Source organism: Aotus nancymaae, unplaced genomic scaffold, assembly GCF_030222135.1.
Source record: "Aotus nancymaae isolate 86718 unplaced genomic scaffold, 86718_ANA_hifiasm-v0.15.2.pri h1tg000077l, whole genome shotgun sequence".
Lineage (NCBI taxonomy): Eukaryota > Metazoa > Chordata > Mammalia > Primates > Aotidae > Aotus > Aotus nancymaae.
In genome coordinates this window covers 15,166,410-15,186,416 of record NW_026988492.1, presented here as the reverse complement: position 1 = coordinate 15,186,416, position 20,007 = coordinate 15,166,410, and the positions used below count along the sequence as shown (strand labels likewise).

The 20,007-nt window shown below is 34.7% G+C and overlaps 1 protein-coding gene across 1 annotated transcript in view; it reads left to right on the top strand.

Moving 5' to 3' along the window:
• The window catches only part of MALRD1 (MAM and LDL receptor class A domain containing 1), a 609,315-nt gene that overhangs the window by 289,901 nt on the left and 299,407 nt on the right, over positions 1 to 20,007 (top strand). The window lies entirely within an intron of this gene.

Sequence of the window (20,007 nt, the reverse complement as noted above, 5' to 3'; positions counted from 1 at the left end):
TCCCAGAAGTCATTAAGAATAATGTTCTGTGACTTCTGTATTGGTAGTCAGTTTCATGGAAAGTTAATTCTGGGAGAAATTTCTGGAAGACCTCAACAGAGCTCACTCCTCCAACTATTTCAGCACTTTATGTATGTAAAATCCTCTCCATCAAATTACATTCTACTTAAAATATTTAGAGTGATTTATATCATCAGCATTCAAACCCTGACTAACCCCAGTATTTCTTATCAAAAGTTTGGTTTTATTGGTGAATCATTTATAATTGTATAAATTTTCTAGATGTACCATTCTCATTCTAAAGTTTCAATTTTTTTCCTCAGAAAGTGCCCCAAATTTTATTTATAAGACCTTTCCAGGCTTGATTTTAATCTTTGTTCTTATTCTGCAGTCTGGTGAGTCAAATCCTGTGTCTGATTTTTGCCTATATCAACTTTCTGCCTACAAACAAGAAGTTCTTTTAGGGCTATCACAGCAGTACTCTGAATTTCTGACCAGTCCTTGAGTCAAGAATTTACATTTAAGAGCCAATTATTTCTTTTTATAAACTCTGGTTATCAACTTCAGTGTATCCAGTTCACTCCTGTAATACTTGAATTTCTTACACCTCTCACTCTGTGCTATGGAAACCATCATTTGGTCTTTTAATGCTTTGCCTTTAATGAATACTTCTTTCCTGGTAACTGTAGATATTGAAATTATTACTGTGTGTCTTGGATTACTAGTAACTTTCCTCTAATGGTAACACATTCTCACTTGCTCTAAATTTAATCAGGTCACATAAATAATACAGATAAGCAAAGACAATGAAAAAGTAATTTCATATCAGTTTATTTGAGCAGGCTTAAAGGATATGTGGAAATTAGCTAAGCAGATATCAGACAAAAGACTATCCCATGCATAGAAGCATCCCAGGTGAAGGTACCAAGACAAGGCATGCCTGCCAAATTTAAAGAAGAGGCCAGTGTAGCTGAGAAACTAAAGTTGGGAGAAGGTAGTTGGTTAGGAAGTCAGAGAGCAGATGGGGAGGCAGGTTTTGTAAGTTACTACAAGGGATTTGGTTTTTATTTTGAGCAAAATGGAAAAAAAAAACACTGCAAGTGATGTGATCTGACTTACATTTAGAATCTCTTTGGCTGTAACGTAGAGAGATTTCAGGGTAACCAGGTAAGAGCAGCAGAAATAGGAGGAGGTTGAAGTAACGCAATCAAGAAATGATAATACCTTAGACCAGTGTGGTGGCAAGTAAGACAGCAAGAGGTGGTTAAGTGAAAGACTTGATGTCAGGTGAGAGGTAAAAAGAGGAATTAAGAAAGACTTTTGATCTGAGGCTCTTCAAGGATGAATTTGCCATCAGAAGAAATGAGGAAGACGTGGGAGGAGCATATTTCATTGGGGAGAGTTCAAGCATTCAGTTTAGACATGCTCAGTTTTAAGGTCCATCATGTAGGCACGTACAGATGTCAACTCAGCATTTGGATACAAATCTAAGCTTTGAGGGAGGTCTGAGAGGCAGACATTAATTTAGGAATTGTCAGAATTAAAGTCATATGCATATAAAATCATCAAAGAATGAATAGACATTTATTCCTTAATGAATAATAAAGGATAAGAGAAGATCCAGAGCAGAATGAAGAACCAGGTACTAAGCCCTGGAACATTCAACATTATGAGGTCAAGAGATAAAGAAAATACAGCAAAGGAAACAGACATAGACCAGAGTGAAAGGAAGACTAGCAGGTGAATGGTGTTCTGGAAGCCAAAGGAAAATGAGTATCACCCAATAGTGTCTATATCAAATGTTGCTGCTGGGTTAAACAAAATGACGTCTGAAACTGGCCATTGGATTCAGCAATCTGCAAGGCATGGTGAATTTTATGAGAGCAGTTTTACACTGTGTGTGTCTTCCTCCTCAACCTTGAAATCCCTTGTATAATGACAAAACTTGTAGTGAAATGAGACTATAAGAAACAGCTCAAAATCATAGAGAATGACAGAGGTTGACCAGAAGATTGAGAGAAGACAATAAATAAGAAGTGACTGGAAGTTTCCTAAGTGGGCGACATGGGTCTCAAAGTATGAATGAGTCTTCGTGAGACTAGGAGTTATAGAAGGAGGTTATGTCCTGTGAGAAGAGCCAGGATATAGTGCCCTGACTTCCAAAGAATCATCAGGAATTTCTTTAAAAATTCTTACTTCCCAGATGTCCCACTTCCAAAATCCAATAAATTAATATTTCTGTGATTGAGGACTAATCATCAGGTGATTCTAATATGTAACCAGAATGGAAAACATTGCATTGCAGTAAAAAAGAGATGAGTAGTGTTTTGTGAAGGACTTGAGAATATAAAGGAGTTTGTTTACAAACACAGAATCATAGGGCATATGGAAAGGATTGTGAAGGTGCAAAAAAAGTTTTAAAAAATCAGCATGGGAGAAAGAAGGGAAAACCAATTTTTGCATTAGAGAACAAGAAAGAACTGGAAATCACTTGTTTGGGGATAAAAATGTGAGGATCATAGTGACCAGTGTCAAGGATGAAATTAACTGAGGGTGATGCTCTGTGGATCTTGCAAAGGTAGCACCTTGTGCTATAATTGTTGACTAACAACTAACATGATTTAAATTTATTACTTGATATGCTAACTTACAATGACTACCTTATTTCCTGTTAAATGATTGGTAGGAATGAAGTCATTGCATAATTCCCCAAAATATGCTTCTGTGTTGCCAATATGTTCCGTAGCAATCACAATTTGGCTCTTAGGAGCTCTAAAAACCAAAAAACTACATTTTTTTAATGTCCTAAATAATATATGTGTTTGTGTTTCTGATAGTATTTATTGAAATATAAGCTGTTAGAAATTACAGCATTATTGGCATTATCTTGGTTATCAAGCTAAAACTAAAGTATTTTTTACTGTGTGAGCTCCTAAAAATATGTTCCAGTTAAATAAAAACCAAAAATGGTCATATGATAAGCTATTTTGAATGGTTGAGTGTAAGTGAAACAACACATTACATTTCCCTTGGAAAAATAATATTATTGTGTGAAACTAAATATATTTCATATCCCAATGAACTGAATTTGTTAGAAAATTTCAGCTTCAGTTGAAATGCCAGTTGGCTGTACTCTACTTATGTAATGGGGTGAGGCGTGCAGTTTAAAATACTTTAATTTTTAAGTCTATCATTGTTCCAAGGATTCTTTGCATGTGAGCCATTTCTTTCATTTCTGTGGAAATAATATTGGGAATTAGCATATCTGAGTGCTATTATTTTAAGTGATGTTTGGTCTTTCCAACCTGCCACCATATCATCTGCTTTCACGTATATATGAATAGATAACAAAAATAACATTTCTAAAAGGAATATCATTTAAATTTTTAAAATTGTTTGTATAAAATTTTGTGTTAAACCATAAAAATGTAAACAGGCACATGTTTTCTCTTTGAAATGTTTTTTATTTAAAATGAAAAGGGAAAATGCTTAAAATTTTTTTATCCAGTTTTCCTACTCATTTGTTTCTCCTTAAGTCTCTGTTCTGCTTTCTGGCTTCTCTGTTCTGCCTTATTTTCTTCATTCTTTAAATATACTATCTCTTAGAAATTCCTTTAATGATTTTTTTTTCTTTTTTAGTTACCTGTAATTAACTTAAATACTTTTATTTCAGGCGAGTATTTGAAAATAGTCAAATTGGACATACTGCAGGTTTAGATTGAAAGTTATTTTCTGTTAGATATTTTTGACAGACATTTTATCATTTTCTCTTGGTTTCGAATTTTGCAAATAAGAAATCAGCTCTGAATCTAATTGTAACACCTTTTAAGCAAAGTCTTTTTTTTTTCTTTTTTAAGCTTTTGTGATTTTCTCTTTCTCTCTGGTATTCCACTCAATAGCATGAGGTGAATTAGGATGGGTTTTTTATTCATCCTGTTTGAGATACAATAAGATTCCTCAATCTGAAAATTGACATGTTTCATAAATTAAAAAAAGAAATCCAAGCTAGTATGTTTTTGAATATTGATTTCTCTCATTTAATCTTCTCTCTCATTCATATCTCTGATGAGACTTGGGTCTTGTAACCTTATCCTTTCATTTTGGTATACAATACGATGAATTCTGACAAATGCAGACCAGTATGAATTAAACTACAGCAAAATATAGAACATCTACATCAAGCCAGAAATTTTCCTATTCTCCTTCCCAGTAATACTGCCCTCTACCCCAGCACTCAAAGACAACCAGTATTTTGATGTCTGTTACCATGCATGAGACTTGTTTGTCATGAGTTTTCTGTCACTTATGTGTATTTTAGAGTGGCGGTCCACAAACTTTTTTGGCACCAAGGACTGGTTTCATGGAAGACAATTTTTTCCCATACCAGGTAGCAGGGGAGGGGATGGTTTAGGGATGATTCAAATACGTTACATTAATTGTGTACTTTATTTCTATTATTATTACTACTTTGTGATATGTAATGAAATGATTATACAAATTACCATAATGTAGAATCAGTGGGAGCCCTGAGCTTATTTTCTTGCAACTAGACGGTCGCGTCTGGGGATGATGGGAGACAGTGACAGATCATCAGGCATTAAGTTCTCATAAGGAGCACACAACCTAGATCCCTCAAATGTACAACTCATGATAGGGTTTGTGCTCCTATGAGAATCTAGCGCTGCTGCTGATCTGACAGGAGGTGGAGCTCAGGTGGGAATGTGAGCGATGGGGAGCAGCTGTAAATACAGATGAAGATTAGCTCACTTACCCGCTGCTCACCTCCTGCTATGTGGTCCAGTTCCTAACAGGCCATGGAATGGTACGGGTCCATGGCCCGGGGTTTGGGGACCCCTTTTCTAGAGTGTCTGACTCCTTTATCTTAACATAATATTTTTGTAACATGTCCATACTGTTCTATCACTAACTTGTTTATTTTAAGTTAATGAATAACATTTTATTGTGTGAATGTTTCACAATGTGCTTAGGGATTCTGTTGATAAACATGGGTTGTTTCAAATGATTAGATATTGTCCATTAGGCTGCTGTGAAAAATTTATGTACGCATCTCCTTGTTAGTACCTGGAACTATGGTTGCTGGGTCCAGAAGCATGTCTTACTTTATAAGAAATAACTAAACAGTTTTCAAAGAGGTGTAGCACTTTATAATCTCACTGGTAGTGTATGAAATTTGTAGTTGCCTCACATCTTCACCAGTATTTGGTTTGTCAGTGCCTCTACGTTTAGCAATTGTGCTTGCATTGTGCTTTCAGTTTGCTTTTTGAAATTTTTTAAATTGTCACATTATAATTGTACTTATTTATGGGGTACATAGTGATATTATAATACATCCAATGTGTAGTGATCAGATCAAGCTAATTAGCATATGCATCATTTCAAGTATTTATTATTTATTTGTATTGGAAACATTATCTTCCTTCTGACTATTTGAAACTGTCATATATTATTGTTACTGTTATTGTTAGCTGTAGTCATCCTACTGTGCTATCATACACTTGATCTTATTCCAATCTAGCTATAATTTTATACTTTTAGCATATCTCTTCCTATACTCCTCTTTCTCTTACCCTTCCCAGACTCTAGTATCCTCTGTTCTACTGTTTACTTCTATGAGATCAACTTTACTTTAGCTTCTACATATGAATGAGAACATGTGTTGTTTAACTTTCTATTTCTGGTTTATTTCATTTAACGTAATGTCTCCAGTACCATCCATGTTGCTGTGCACAATGGGATTTCATTCTTTTTTATGGCTGAATAAGATTGCATTGTGTATATAATTCCACATTTTCTTTATCCATTGATCTGTTGTTGGACACCTATGCTGATATCTTGGATATTGTGACTAGTGCTGCAGTAGACGTGAGAGTGCCGATGTCTCTTTGATGTACTAATTATTTTTTCCCTTTGGATAAATGCCTGGTAGGGGGATTGTATGGCAGTTCTATCTGAAGTGTTTTGAGGAACCTCCATACTGTTCTCTGTAGTAGCTGCATTAGTTTTCATTCTCAAGAAGAGTATATTAGAGTTTTCTTTTTTCTGCATCCTCACCGGTATTTGTTATTTTTTATCTTATTGTGTAACAGCCATCTTAACAAGGGTGATATGATGATACCTCATTGTGATTTGGTTTGCATTTCCTGCTGATTAGTGATGTTGATCTTTATATATATATCTATGTATATATTTAAAATTGTTGGCCATTTCTGTGTGTTTTAAGAAATGTTTAGATCATTTGCCTTTTTAAAATTGTATTATTATTATTATTTTGCTTTTCTCATATATTCTGGATATTAGTCCTCTGTTGGATGGATAGTTCACAATATTTTCTTCAATTCAACAGGCTGTCTTTTTACTCTGTTGACTGTTTCCTTTGCTGTGCAAAAACTTTTTATATAATCCCATTTATTTATTTATTTATTTATTTGTCTGTGTTTTTTTGGTCTTATTCATGAATTGCTTTCCCAGCCCAAATTCCTGAAGCATTTCTCTTGTGTTTCTTAGTAGACTTATAGTTTTTGTCTTACATTTAGGTCTTTAATCAATTTAAAGTTTAATTTCATTTAGGGTGTGAGGGGAGGGCCTAGTTTTATTCTTCTGCATATGGATATTTAGGTTTCCTAGCACCATTTGTTGAAGACACTGTCCTTTCCCCGATGTATGTTCTTGGTGCCTTTGTCAAAAATCAATTGACTTTAGAATTGGGGATTCATTTTGGTGTTTTCTATTCTTTTCCATTGGTCTGTTTCTGTTTTTATGCCAGTACCATGCTGTTTTGATTACTACAGCTTTGTAGTGTGTTTTGAAGTTTGATAGAGTGATGCCTGAAGCTTTGTTCTTTTGGCTGAGGATTGCTTTGACTATTAAGGGTCTTTTGTAATTTCATATCAATTAAAAAATTTTTTTAATATCTGTGAAGAATGTCATTGATATTTTGATAGAAATTGTATTGAATCTTTAGATTTCTTATATAGTATGGTTATTCTACCAATATTAATTCTTCTGCTCAATGATCATGGGATGTTTTTCCATTTGTTTGTATCCTCTTCAATTTCTTTCCTCAGTGTTTTGGAGTTTTCCTTGTAGACTTCAATTTACTTTTTCCTGATAGTTTTTTGCTTGTGCTTGTTGGCGATTTGTGTGTGTGTGTGTGTGTGGATACATAAATGCATATATTTAAATAATATATCAGTAATATACATATAACGATACTTGCATCCAGTGTATGTAAGAAATATCTATAACTCAGTGTTAAGCAGACAAATAGATACTTTAGAAGATACTCCATAGAGGAATATATGTTTGTGCATCTGTATTTATATATATTCAGATGTATTTATATATATAATATTTAAATATTAATTTTTGTGTATAAATATATTTATATTTAAATATACAACATTTATATTGTATATAATGTATATTATATTGTATATGTAGTATATATGCATGTTAAATATACAACATATTTAAACAGACACACACACACATACACATTCCTCTATGTAGTATCTGCTAAAGTATCTATTTGCTTAACATTGAGTTATAGATTTTTTTTAATGGATGCAAGTATCATAGTGTGTGTGTGTATTTATATATATTTAAATATATAAATATATTTATGTGTATATATCTATATAAACATGTTAACATATATTTAAATTTATAAGCACACAAATATATTTAAATACATAAATATGATTATATAAATATATTTAAATGCATAAATTGTATATATATATTTAAATACATAAAATTGTATGTATTCATACAAATATATTTAAATATATAAATATATAACATTGGGTTGTAGATACTTGTTTTATATATTTAAATACATAAATATATGTAAATATATTTGGATACATTTATTCAAATATAACACAAGTACAGAAATATATATATATATATGAAAACACACACACACACACACACACACACACACAGATATAGTCCTCTATGGGGTATCTGTTAAAGTATCTGCCTGCTTAACATTGAATTATAGATATTTGTTTATACTCTGGATGCCAGTATTGTTTTATATATATATATATATTACTGTTATATTATTTTCTTCAGTAAATATTCTATTTTTTTTCTTAATGGTGTCTTCTGATGACTAGAAATGTCTGATTTTGATGACATACAATTTTTCAGCCTTTTCTATGATGTTTGCTGCTTTCTATGCTTCTGCAAAGAATTTTTCTTGACCCTGGTCACAGAGGTATTCTACTATATTTTCTTAGAAATTTACATATAGGCCTCTGATTCATCATGAGCTAATGTAATGTATGATGTTCCAAAGTCATTTGTTGAAATGACTCTCATTTACCTGTTGATTGCCTGGGAGATTTTGTTGAAAATTAATGATATAATTACAGATGTATAGTTGGTACTTGGTTCTGTTTCATTAATCTGTTTGTCTAATTTTACTACTGATTTTGCAACCTATCTATTTTATATAAGTGTGAGACCCTACTGGGATATTGATTATCATATTATTAAATCTGTTAATCTGGGAGGATTGGTATATGAATTATACTGACTTTTCCTATCCATGGGCATGATATATCTCTTCAATTATTCAAGTATTCCTGCATTTGTCTCAGTGCTGCTTTTTTGCTTGATTTTATAGGTCTTGCCTATATTTAAAAAAAAATTATCTCCAAATATTTTGTTTTTTAATGCTATCGTTAATTGATACTTTTTTAAAATTTACAGATGTTCATTGCTCTATTAATACTACAACTAATTTTTGTATGATAATTTTGTATTTTACAGCTTTGCTAAATTCACATATTACTTTGTTTTGTTTTGTTTTTGAGACGGAGTCTCACTGGCTATGTCGCCCGGGCTGGAGCGCAGTGGCATGATCTCAGCTCATTACAACGTCTACCTCCTAAGTTCAAGTGATTCTAGTGCCTCAGCCTCCCAAGTACCTGGAACTACAGGGCCGTACCACCAAAGCTGGCTAATGTTTGTATATTTTGTAGAGACTCAGTTTTGCCATGCTGGTCAGCCTGGTCTCAAACTTCTGACCTCAAGTAATCTGCCCTCCTTGGCCTCCCAAAGTGCTGGCCTTACAGGCATGAGCCACTGCACGAGGCCCACGTATTAGTTTTAATAGTCACCTTTTCATAAATTCTTTAGAATTTAAAATTATGAAAGCTGTGATTTTTTAAAAAAGTATTTTTCTTCCTTTTCAAACTTTAGGGCTTTATTTTTTTGTTGTTGGCTAGGATGTCCCAGGTCATATTTTTAAGGAGTACTATGAGTTTTAGACGAGGCTGGGCAACATAGTGAGGCCCTCTCTCTACAAAAATAAAAAAAGCCAAGTGTGGTGGCATGCACCTGTCATCCTAGCTACTTGGGAAGATCACTTGAGCCCAGGAGTTGGAGGCTGCAGTGAGCTATAATGGCACTACTGCACTCCAGCCTGGGCAACCCAGCAAGACCCTGTCTCTTAAAAAGGAAAAGAAAAGATGAAAAACAGATTTGGCATTGCTTCTGATTTTAGAGGAAAGCCTCCTTTCTCCACGGAGTATATTAGCTGTCCTTTTTTTATGTAATGTCCTTTATCAGTATGAGGAAGTTTCCTTCCATTCTCATTATTCTAAGATATTTGATCATGATTGAATATTACGTTTTGTCAGATGCTCTTTTTGAATCTATGCAGAAAATGATACTTTTTTTTCCCCTTTATATCTAGCTGTGGGTATTATACGAACTGATTTTCAAATCTTGGCCCAGGCTTATAGTCTTAAAATTAACCCTACTTGGTCAGAATCTATTATCCTTTCTACATATTGCTAGATTTTAGCTAATCATAGTTTGTTGAAATTTTTGCATATACATTTCTGAAAGGCATTGTTCTATAATTGTCTTTTTAAAGCATTTGTTCTTATAATTATATTCACTCATAGTATGTATTGTGTGCATATGTATAGGCATGTATGAAACATGTATTTACATAGTTATTTTGTATTTTCTCTCATTAAAATTTCAGCATCATGGTGCTAGGGATAACTTGTTAATTGCTTTGCTTACTGTCTGGATCATAGTTGGAGCTCAGTAAGTACTTCTTAAATAAATGAATGGGAAAGGCAAAGGGAATTCCCACAGATATGAATATACATAAGGTCTAAAGGGCTGTTCATTCAGCTTGGGTCTGGAGTCATAAACTGAGAGATGTGTTCCAGAACACATATAAGTGAACAATTGTGTCGGCACATTGATTATATTTAGAGGAGTTCTGTAACTCAGTTATGCAATTAAGTTAAATATAGGAAAAAAAAACAAGACAAATAATAGTTGTATGAGAACTTAAATATAGTCATAACATAGTATATGACTAAATTAATGGCAATATTTATATAGTTATAATATGAACACTGAATATACGTTTAAACAAAAATTGTAACAAGTCTTGGATTGTTGAGGGGAGAAAAGTATACATCTTGGGGAAAGAAATAGCCTAAGACCTATATTCTTATTCCTCATAGGACAAAGGTAATCGATTATACCTCAAATTGAAAAATTAGCATTATAAATATCTTATTTAGACACATGCAGAAAATATCAGAAAAATAGATAAAGATGTTAAAAATGATTTTGTCCAAAGTGTACATAGAATTAGTGTAGGATGAAACATAGGTGTCTTGAAATAATATTCAGTTATTTGTTCATTTTTTGAGACGTAGTTTTGCTCTGTCTTGCAGGCTGGAGTGTAGTGGTGTGATCTCAGCTCACTGCAACCTCCACCTCCTGGGTTCAAGCAATTCTTCTGCCTCAGCCTTCTGAGTAGCTGGAATTAGAGGCACCCATCACCATACTCAGCTAATTTTGTATTTTTAGTAGAGAAAGAGTTTCACCATGTTGTCCAGGATGGTCTCAAACTCCTGACCTCAAGTGATCTGCCTGCCTTAGGCTCCCAAAGTGCTGGGATTGCAGGTGTGAGCCACCATGCCTGGCCAATATTCAATTTTTAAAACTCCATTTATGTATTACTTTAATAAAAATATAAATTAAATGCAAATTTAACTGGATAAGAGGGGTTGTGCATAGTGAATACATAAGACTGGTGTCGTTTTTAAAAGCTCAGCAGGTTTCTGAAGACTATGAGATTACTAATCAGTTAAGATATTTTTCACTATCATAGTCCTCATAAATAATCTATGTGGAGATAATTAATTACATAAATATGGATATTCATGTGAATGAAAGTTCCCTGGCCATGCTTATTCTTAAGTGGACTTTTTAACGATGAAAAGTCTTAGAAAATGTGAATTTATACTTTTGGAGAAAAAAATAATTCATTGATGAAATTTCAGTAGATAGAGCAGAAAATTAAAAGTCGATCTTATTTTTTTCCACAATGTTTCCTCCTTGCATTTCAGCAAATGCTAAATACAAAAAAAAGAAAAGAAGGAAGAAAGGAGTAGGAAAGGGAAGAAGGGAGAGAAGGAAGGGGTGGAGGAAGGAAAAAAAATGACAACATAAAACAAGAGGAAAAACATTTCTATATAACATTCTAAGGACGTGCTTTGTCGTTCTAAGTTTCTTACACATTTATTCTTGCATATGTGCGATTCTTCACTTTGGGTTGTTCTTGGATCCATAAGCTGGTCGTTACAGTGTTTTTCTAAAAATTGCAAAGGTCAATTAACCAAGAAGCTTTGCCAGTTTTTAGTTTCGTGGGTGTAACCCAGACTTCAGCTTCAAATCTGAAAAACTGCAGTTTTCTCCTGGTTAGATTTGCACTAGACATACAAGAACACACATTTATCAATTCACAACAATTTGTGACTGGTCTGTTACTCTCTCACCCTGAATAGTGCAAAAGCAATAGAACTAAATGAGATACAGTTCTTTATTACTCAGCATAAATTATTGTTTGCACTGGGAAATTGTTTAAGCGGCTATTTGTGAGGGGACTTTAATTTTGGCATTTTTATTGCCTTCCAAAGAAAGTTCATTTAAATATGTGCATACATTAGCTACTTTTTAAATGTTTTCAATGACTTAGACTGCGTATATAAATACACACTACTGTTTTTTAAATGCCTTAGTAATTTAGACTGCATGCATATTACAACAAAGTACTGATATAGAAATCCATTTTCTTGTGATACATAGAACATTTTAATATTGTAGAAATTATACTGTATAATCTTGCTAGAGTATACAGTTCAGATTTCAATTCATATTAATGCTATAACTTGTTTCAGATAAATTAGAATTTTCAGTGTAATAGTTTACATGATAAATGTTCCCATTAAAGATCTGATGGTTGGTACAAAGCCCAGTAGCACAATTACTATAGGCTGCTTTCTGCAAGCGATAACAAAGCTACTTAGTTTATTTCCTGAAGGTCTATGCAAATATTTGAAGCAGTTTTATGATTTTATTTAGCATCACATCTTATTGTGTAAGCGATCTGAAGTATCACTTAAATGACATGCATATGGTTTAGCACATGTGCACACATACACACACACATACACATATATATATATATATACTGAAGGTTTATGAAATCAAGATTTAACCAACTCAGTGTCCTGGGCAGCTCTTAACAGTCCTCACTTTTCAGGATCCACCATGGTGGTATGCACTTTCTGGGTAGCAAGGTAGATGAAGGGATAAAGAAACTGGCCAACAGGTACATGCCAGTTGTCCTTTAAGAAAAGTTTCTGGAGGTCATCACAGGACCAGCGGTGTTATATATTAGTCAGAACCTAGTAGCGTGACCTTACTACAGTTTTCTGGGAAATGGATTTCATTCTGGGCAGCCATGTATCCACCTAAGAACTGTAAATCAGAAGCAAAGGACAGATACAGGGGCAAACATTAGTCTCTACCACAGTGCAATGATAATACATTGTGGAGGAATGGTCACAGAGTAAAATGGGCCACATAGTGCTATGATCCTGCACATTTTCTACAGGTACTGAAAATTTGGCTATAAGCTTCTTACTGACCAGTGAGAAAAGAAAATAACATTGTGATGTGGTTGAACACTCATCACCATAACCAATAACTAGTCAGTAGAAATACAACTTATCTTAGTTGTGAATCTGATAAAATTTTCTATTGAAATACTTTCAATATTCCCCAAAATAGGTACAATAGATAATTTTAATGTTTCAGGTTTTAAAATAATATTTCTCAGTATATGCCAAGGTGAAATTTGCCAATAGCAACTCTAGAGGAATGAAAAGTTAGACAGCAAATGTATACCCAGATATAAGATGGTATAGCTTGATCTAGTGTGTTTATTATAGAGAAAGGATTTTTTTCTCTGGTGGTGGTGAGAGAGAGAGAGAGAATTGGGAGAAAACTTTAGTTATAGAACAATACATTGGGGTTGAAGGTAATAGAGCTTAGTCATGTTCATACACCAAAATCTCCTGCAAGGCCCTGGATGAGGACGGATATCCTCCTCATACTGCCACCTGCCATGCTCTCATACTAAGTTGGAAGGTCTCAGGCTTGACCTTGCTCTCTGTATATTTTTTAAGTTATACTGATTATTTTGACATGTAACTGGTTGAGAACCACTGTTATAAGATTTGAGAATTATTGGTTCCTTGTTATAAGGAGAGAGACCATTTCCTTCCTTGAAAGTCACACACTAACGAAACTCAACTAAGAAAAAATTAAAACAAACAAAACCAGACTAGTCAATCCTGTACACCATGAAGGAACTTGAATTTACAATTAAAAAGTTTCCAAAAAGAAAAATCTTCAGGTGGCCAGAGGTGGTGGCTCACACCTGTAATCCCAGCAGTTTGAGAGGTCGAGGCAGGTGGATCACGAGGTTAAGAGATCTAGACAATCATGGCCAACATGGTGAAACCCCATCTCTACTAAAGGTACAAAAATTAGCCAGGTGTTGTGGCACACACCTGTAATCCCAGCTACATGGGAGGCCGAGGCAGGAGAATGGTTTGAACTCGGGAAGGCGGAGGTTGCAGTGAGCCAAGATCACGCCACTGCACTCCAGCCTAGTAACAGAGTGAGACTCAGTCTCAAAAAAAAAAAAAGAAAAAGAAAAATCTCCAGGCTCTGATTTACCAGACATTTGAAGAAGAAATTTCTTCTTTTCCTTGCCTTCAGCTTCTTCAAATTATAACTGTCTCATATTTCATTTCCTCAGATTTCTACCCTTATTTAATCTGGGCTAATGAATCTGTGGTTAATAAGATGGTTAAGTTGTGTTGCACTGAGTTCCTGCTTCTCTGAGGAGCCCCTTAAGAACCAGTTACATGTATAGGGGCAAAATACCGTTAACGTGGGGCAGGGAGGAGCAGGGGATTTCAGACATCACAAACTGCTTCCCTCACACCAGCTGGGTAGATGTTCTTTGATATTGTGCACTATTTGAACAAACAATGGAGGATAAAAACATTTGAAAGCTGAAGAGTTGAGAGTTGGTATATTCTTCTTCTTTTTTTTTTTTTTTTGAGATGGAGTCCCGCTCTGTTGCCAGGCTAAGGTGCAATGGCATGATCTCAGCTCACTGCAACCTCTGCCTCCTGGATTCAAGTGCTTCTCCATCTCCCAAGTAGCTGAGATTACAGGTGCCCACTACCACATCCGGCTAAATTTTTGCATTTTAGTAGAGACGAGATTTTACCATGTTGGTCAGGCTGGTCTCAAACTCCTGACTGCAAATGATCCAACCACCTAGGCCTCCCAAAGTGCTGATACATTATTCTAATTGACCTTAATATCCAAGCAAGGAACTCCTTCTCTTGTGAAAAGACTGTTTGCACTAAGTCGATTTATCCAGATTGTATACCTTTTATATGTGGTTTTATCACCAGCAGTTTCCAGCTCCCACAAAGCCTTATAACAAATATCTGAACTTCATCCCCTAACTGTGACCCACACCAACCCTCATCTGCCAGGTGACTTGCCTCCAGAGGTTCATGGGGGCTACTACCTTTGAAGTAAAGCAAGGAGTGATTTTATCAGCTCCTCTGCCTGAAGAAGGGAAGACAAGAAGAAAGCGCCACTGCACTTCAGCCTGGGTGACAGAGTGAGACTCCATCTCAAAAAATAAAATAAAATACAACAAAATAAAATGGGTTATCGTTAATATTATGGAACAAAAGGCAACATGAGAGTTCGAGGAAGAAACTATATTTCCAACTGAGTGAAGTTTTAGCAGATTTTGTGATATGTATTAAAACATTGTTTTTCACCAGTGCCACTACAAAATTTGTTCGTGTATATATTCAGATGTGTATATACTTGAGAAATAGCTTGTAGATAATTGAACTTCAGAACACTCTTCCAGTCTCTTCCCTTAATGTCAAGAATGTGCCTGTTCTCTTGCATGCTGCCTGGCTTTACCAGTTAAGGACTGTTTTAATGATGTAAGAGTCTCAGACTTTATTATGTTAAGAAAAATTCAAAAACTCTAAATCATCCTCACAGAATGTTGTTTTGATGTGTTTTCCTGAATACCTGTAAAAATAAATGGAAATTTGACATTCACAACAGTCCTGATCTATTTGCAGTACAGTGTGATGCATGTGATGACATTTAATATTACTTGATAGTTTGAAGCGTGTGTGTGTGTCTTAGAGAAAAAGGAGAGAAATGGGTATAGTAAAGGGAACATCAGTGGGCTGTGCGAGGTGGGTCATGCCTCTAATCCCAACACTCTGGGAGGTCGAGGTAGGTGGATTAGGAGGTTGGGAGATTGAGACCATCCTGGCTAACATGATGAAACCCTGTTCTCTACTAAAAAATACAAAAAAGTAGCTGAGCATGGTGGCATGCACCTGTAGTCCTAGCTACTCCAGAGGCTGAGGCAGGAGAATAGCTTGAACCTGGGAGGCAGAGGTTGCAGTAAGCCGAGATCATGCTACTACACTCCAGGCTGGGTGACAGAGCCAGAAGATTCTGTCTGAAAAAATAAATAAATAAAAAGGGAACATTGGCATATGAGTTAGAATATCTAAATGGTTTTATTCTTTGCTTATCTGCTATTACATTACCGCAAAATAGAAGGCATATTTTCCTAGTTTTGTCTCTTAATTTTAGTAATTTTATAAATTTTGTAATAGAAGTTTAACTCGTCATGTTGGAGTTTATGTAACATAGGACTGCAGAAGTAAATTGTGCTTTACAGCTGCTGTTTAATTCAGATGAAGATCTTGATCCGGGCTTTCTTCTTCATGAACTTTGCTCTTTCCGTTAATTTTCCTGGTCTGCTCTGGGAGTCATTATAAATAGAGGGAACTCTTAAACTCAACTGACCAGAAGACTCACTGTGTAGGAGCTGTTCGTACACTAGAATGTTTAACAACATAGATACTTGTGTGATAAAATTATTTTGATTGAAGATTTTCGTCCTGTACCACTCATACTACTCAGTGTTTCTGCAAATGTCAAAAGGAAGTATACTATTTCTTTAGTAATTCGATTCTTACACCCTCAGTATCAAACTTTTTTATATGACCTACTACAAGTAATTAAATGTTTTATGCAAATTATTAATATCAGAAATGAAATAGGGAACACCATTACAGATACCATGGACCCTAAAAGGATAATAAAAGAATACTACAAACAACTCTATGTTCACAGTTTGCCAATCTAGATGAAATGTTTTTTATATAGGTAACTTGCATGTCATGGGGCTTTAGTGTACTGATTATTTTGTCACCCAGGTAATCAACATAATACCTGATAAGTAGTTTTGTGATCTGCAGCCTCCTCCCATATTCCACCCTCAGGTAAGCCCAGTTATCTGTTGGTTCCCTTCTTTGTGTCCATATGTCCTCAAAGTTTAGCTCCCACTTATAAGTGAGAACATGCAGTATTGGCTTTCTGTTCCTGTGTTATTTTGCTTAGGACAATGGCCTCCAGCTCCATCCATGTTGCTACAAACAGTATAACCTCATTCTATTTTGTGGCTGCATGGTATTCCATGGTTAATATATCCCACATTTTCTTTATCCAGTCTACTGTTGATGGGCACTTAGGTCATTCCCTGTCTTTGCTATTCTGGATAGTGCTATGAAGAACATGCATGTACATGTGTCTTTATGGTAGAATGATTTATATTCCTTTGGTAACTTTTTGATAATGAATATGGACCGAGAGTTACTAAGTACATACTTTATATGGTTCATGCTGCTTAGTCTATTGCATGTTAACATGTGTTAACATGTTACATGAGTATCTTCTTTAATTTCTTCTTTAATTTCTGTTAGGTAAATCATATTTAGATGTGATGATCAAAAATATCTCTTCCAATAACAAAAACTTTATGGGCTGCCTATTTCAAGTCTATTTCTTATTCAGCATTAAATAAATACTAGAAGCTAAGCCCTGGGTCTGCAGCAAAATGGAAATAGTACATTCTCTAGGACTTTGAGAGAGGCAGACAATTGAAGCAAGGAATTAAAATAAGGTATGATGAGTGCTATGATAGGGAAAACATAAGATGTTATGGAAATGTATAGCAGTAGAACCTAACTTAGACTAAATGGTGAAGAAAGGGAACCCTAAGGGAAAAAACTTAAAGCCTGAAAGATAATTTTGGTATTGGAAGATACCAGAAGATATATATATATATATGGAGAGAGAGAGAGAGAGAGAGAGAGAGAGAGAGAGTCCACTTGTATGTCTTCTTTGGAGAAATGTCTTTTGCCAGTTTTTAAATCAGGTTATCTGGGTTTTGTGCTACTGAGTTGTAAGAGTTTTTCTGTATATGTATATATATTTTGAATATTACTTCTTTATCAGACATGGGGTTTGCAAATATTTTCTCCCATTCTGTAGGTTATCTTTTGTGTTCATTGTTTCCTTTGGTGCTCAGAATAGTTTTAGTTTGGTTTGGTCCAACTGGTCTTTTTATGCTGTTACTTGCATTTTTAGTGTCATATTCAAAAAACATTACCTAGACTAATGTCTTGATGATTTTCCCCTATGTTTTGTTCTAGGAGTTTTATAGATTTGGGTCTTATGTTTAAAACTTTAATGCGTTTTGAGTTGATTTTTGTGTATGGTGTAAGATAAGGGTCAAATTTCATTATTTTGCATGTGGATATTCAGATTCCCAATACCCATTTATTGAAGAGGCTATCCTTTTCCTGCTGTATATTCTTAATGTCCTTGTTGAAGAACAGTTGACTGTGTACATGTGGGTTTATTTCTGGGCTCTCTGTTCTGTTCCATTGGCCTGTGTGTCTGTATTTATGCCAGTACCATACTGTTGGATTACGCTAGCTTTGTAGTATATTTTGAAATTAGGACATTTAGTGCCTCCAGCTTTATTATGTCTCAGAAGTACTTTGGTTAGTAATCTTCTGTGGTTCACTGTGAATTTTAGGATTGATTTCTCTATTTCTATGAAAATTGGACATTGGGATTTTGATATGGATTACATGTCATCTCTAGATTGCTTTAGGTAGTGTGGACATTTTAACAATATTAATTTTTCCAATCCATGCACATGAGATATTTTTCCATTTATGTGTGTCTTCTTTAAAGATGATCCTTTATGTTTCTATGGCATCAGTTGTAATAGCTCCCCCTTTAATTTCTAAGTTTATTTATCTGGGCCTTCCCCTTTTTTCTTTGTTCATCTAGCTAAGTGTTTGTCAGTTTTGTTTATTTTTTCAAAAAATGAACCATGTATTTTATTGACATTTTCTATTGTTTATTGTCTATATTACTTATTTATTTTCTAATCTTTATAATTATTTTTGTTCTGCCAACTTCAGGCTTAGTTTGTTCTTTTTCTTTTAGTTTTCTGGGAAATACAGTTACGATGTTTATTTAGGATCTTTTTTTAATGTAGATATTTATCACTATACACTTCCCTCTAAGTACTGATTTTGCTGCATCTCACAAGTTTCGCTATGTTGCATTTTCATTTTATAAAAATGTTAATCGTTAACCTAACCAAAGAAATTTTGTCTGAGACGGAGAACATGGCTAAAACTTATTTTCAGTGGCTTCATAATGGAAAGTCCATCTAACTAGGCAAACAGTTCAGGAACAGTGTAGCACACAAAATTTCCAGAAGCCTTCATAATACCAGTTTCCTCTCCAGTGGCTTCGCTGTGGCGTTCCATTCATCTTCATCTTCTACTCTTTTCCCTCTTGACCATCTATTGTCTAAAATGTGAGACTTATCCAGAATGTATACCTTCTATATGTGGTTTTATCACCAGCAGTTTCCAGCTCCCACAAAGCCTTATAACAAATATCTGAACTTCATCCCCTAACTGTGACCCACACCAACCCTCATCTGCCAGGTAACTTGCCTCCAGAGGTTCATGGGGGCTACCACCTTTGAAGTAAAGCAAGGAGTGATTTTATCAGCTCCTCTATCTGAAGAAGGGGAAGACAAGAAGAAAGAAAATGTCAGATCCTGTAGTGTCAGAGAACAGATGTGAAGTTGATAACCCAAGTTGGATTTCTGAACAACTTTTTCTGTTGAAATATTGTTACCTGGCCGGGCGTGGTGGCTCACGCCTGTAATCCAAGCACTTTGGAGGCCAAGGCAGGCGGATTATCTGAGGTCAGGAGTTCAAGACCAGCCTGACCAACATGGTGAAACCCCGTCTTAAAAAAAAAAAAAAAAAAAAAGGAAAAGAAAAAAAGAAATATTGTTACCCATGACAGTTAAATTCTAACATTGGAGTAGTATAATAATAATACCTTCAACATACATTCGAAACTGTCTTATTCCAAAGCACTTTATTTCACTCTTTCATTTATTTGGCTAAAATTTACTAATAACACACTAAGGGTCAGGCACTGTTATAGGCAGTGGTGATATACATACCATACTCTCTTTAATTAGCTTAACTTCTCTAGGATTTTGCTCTTTTTCTCTCTTCTTTGAGAGAGGGAAACTAAAGTTTATCAAATGTTGGTATAAGCTAAGTCACATTACTAATAAATATCAGCACTAGAGGTCAAATTTAGGTCTTCAAAAGCATTGCTCTTTCTCAT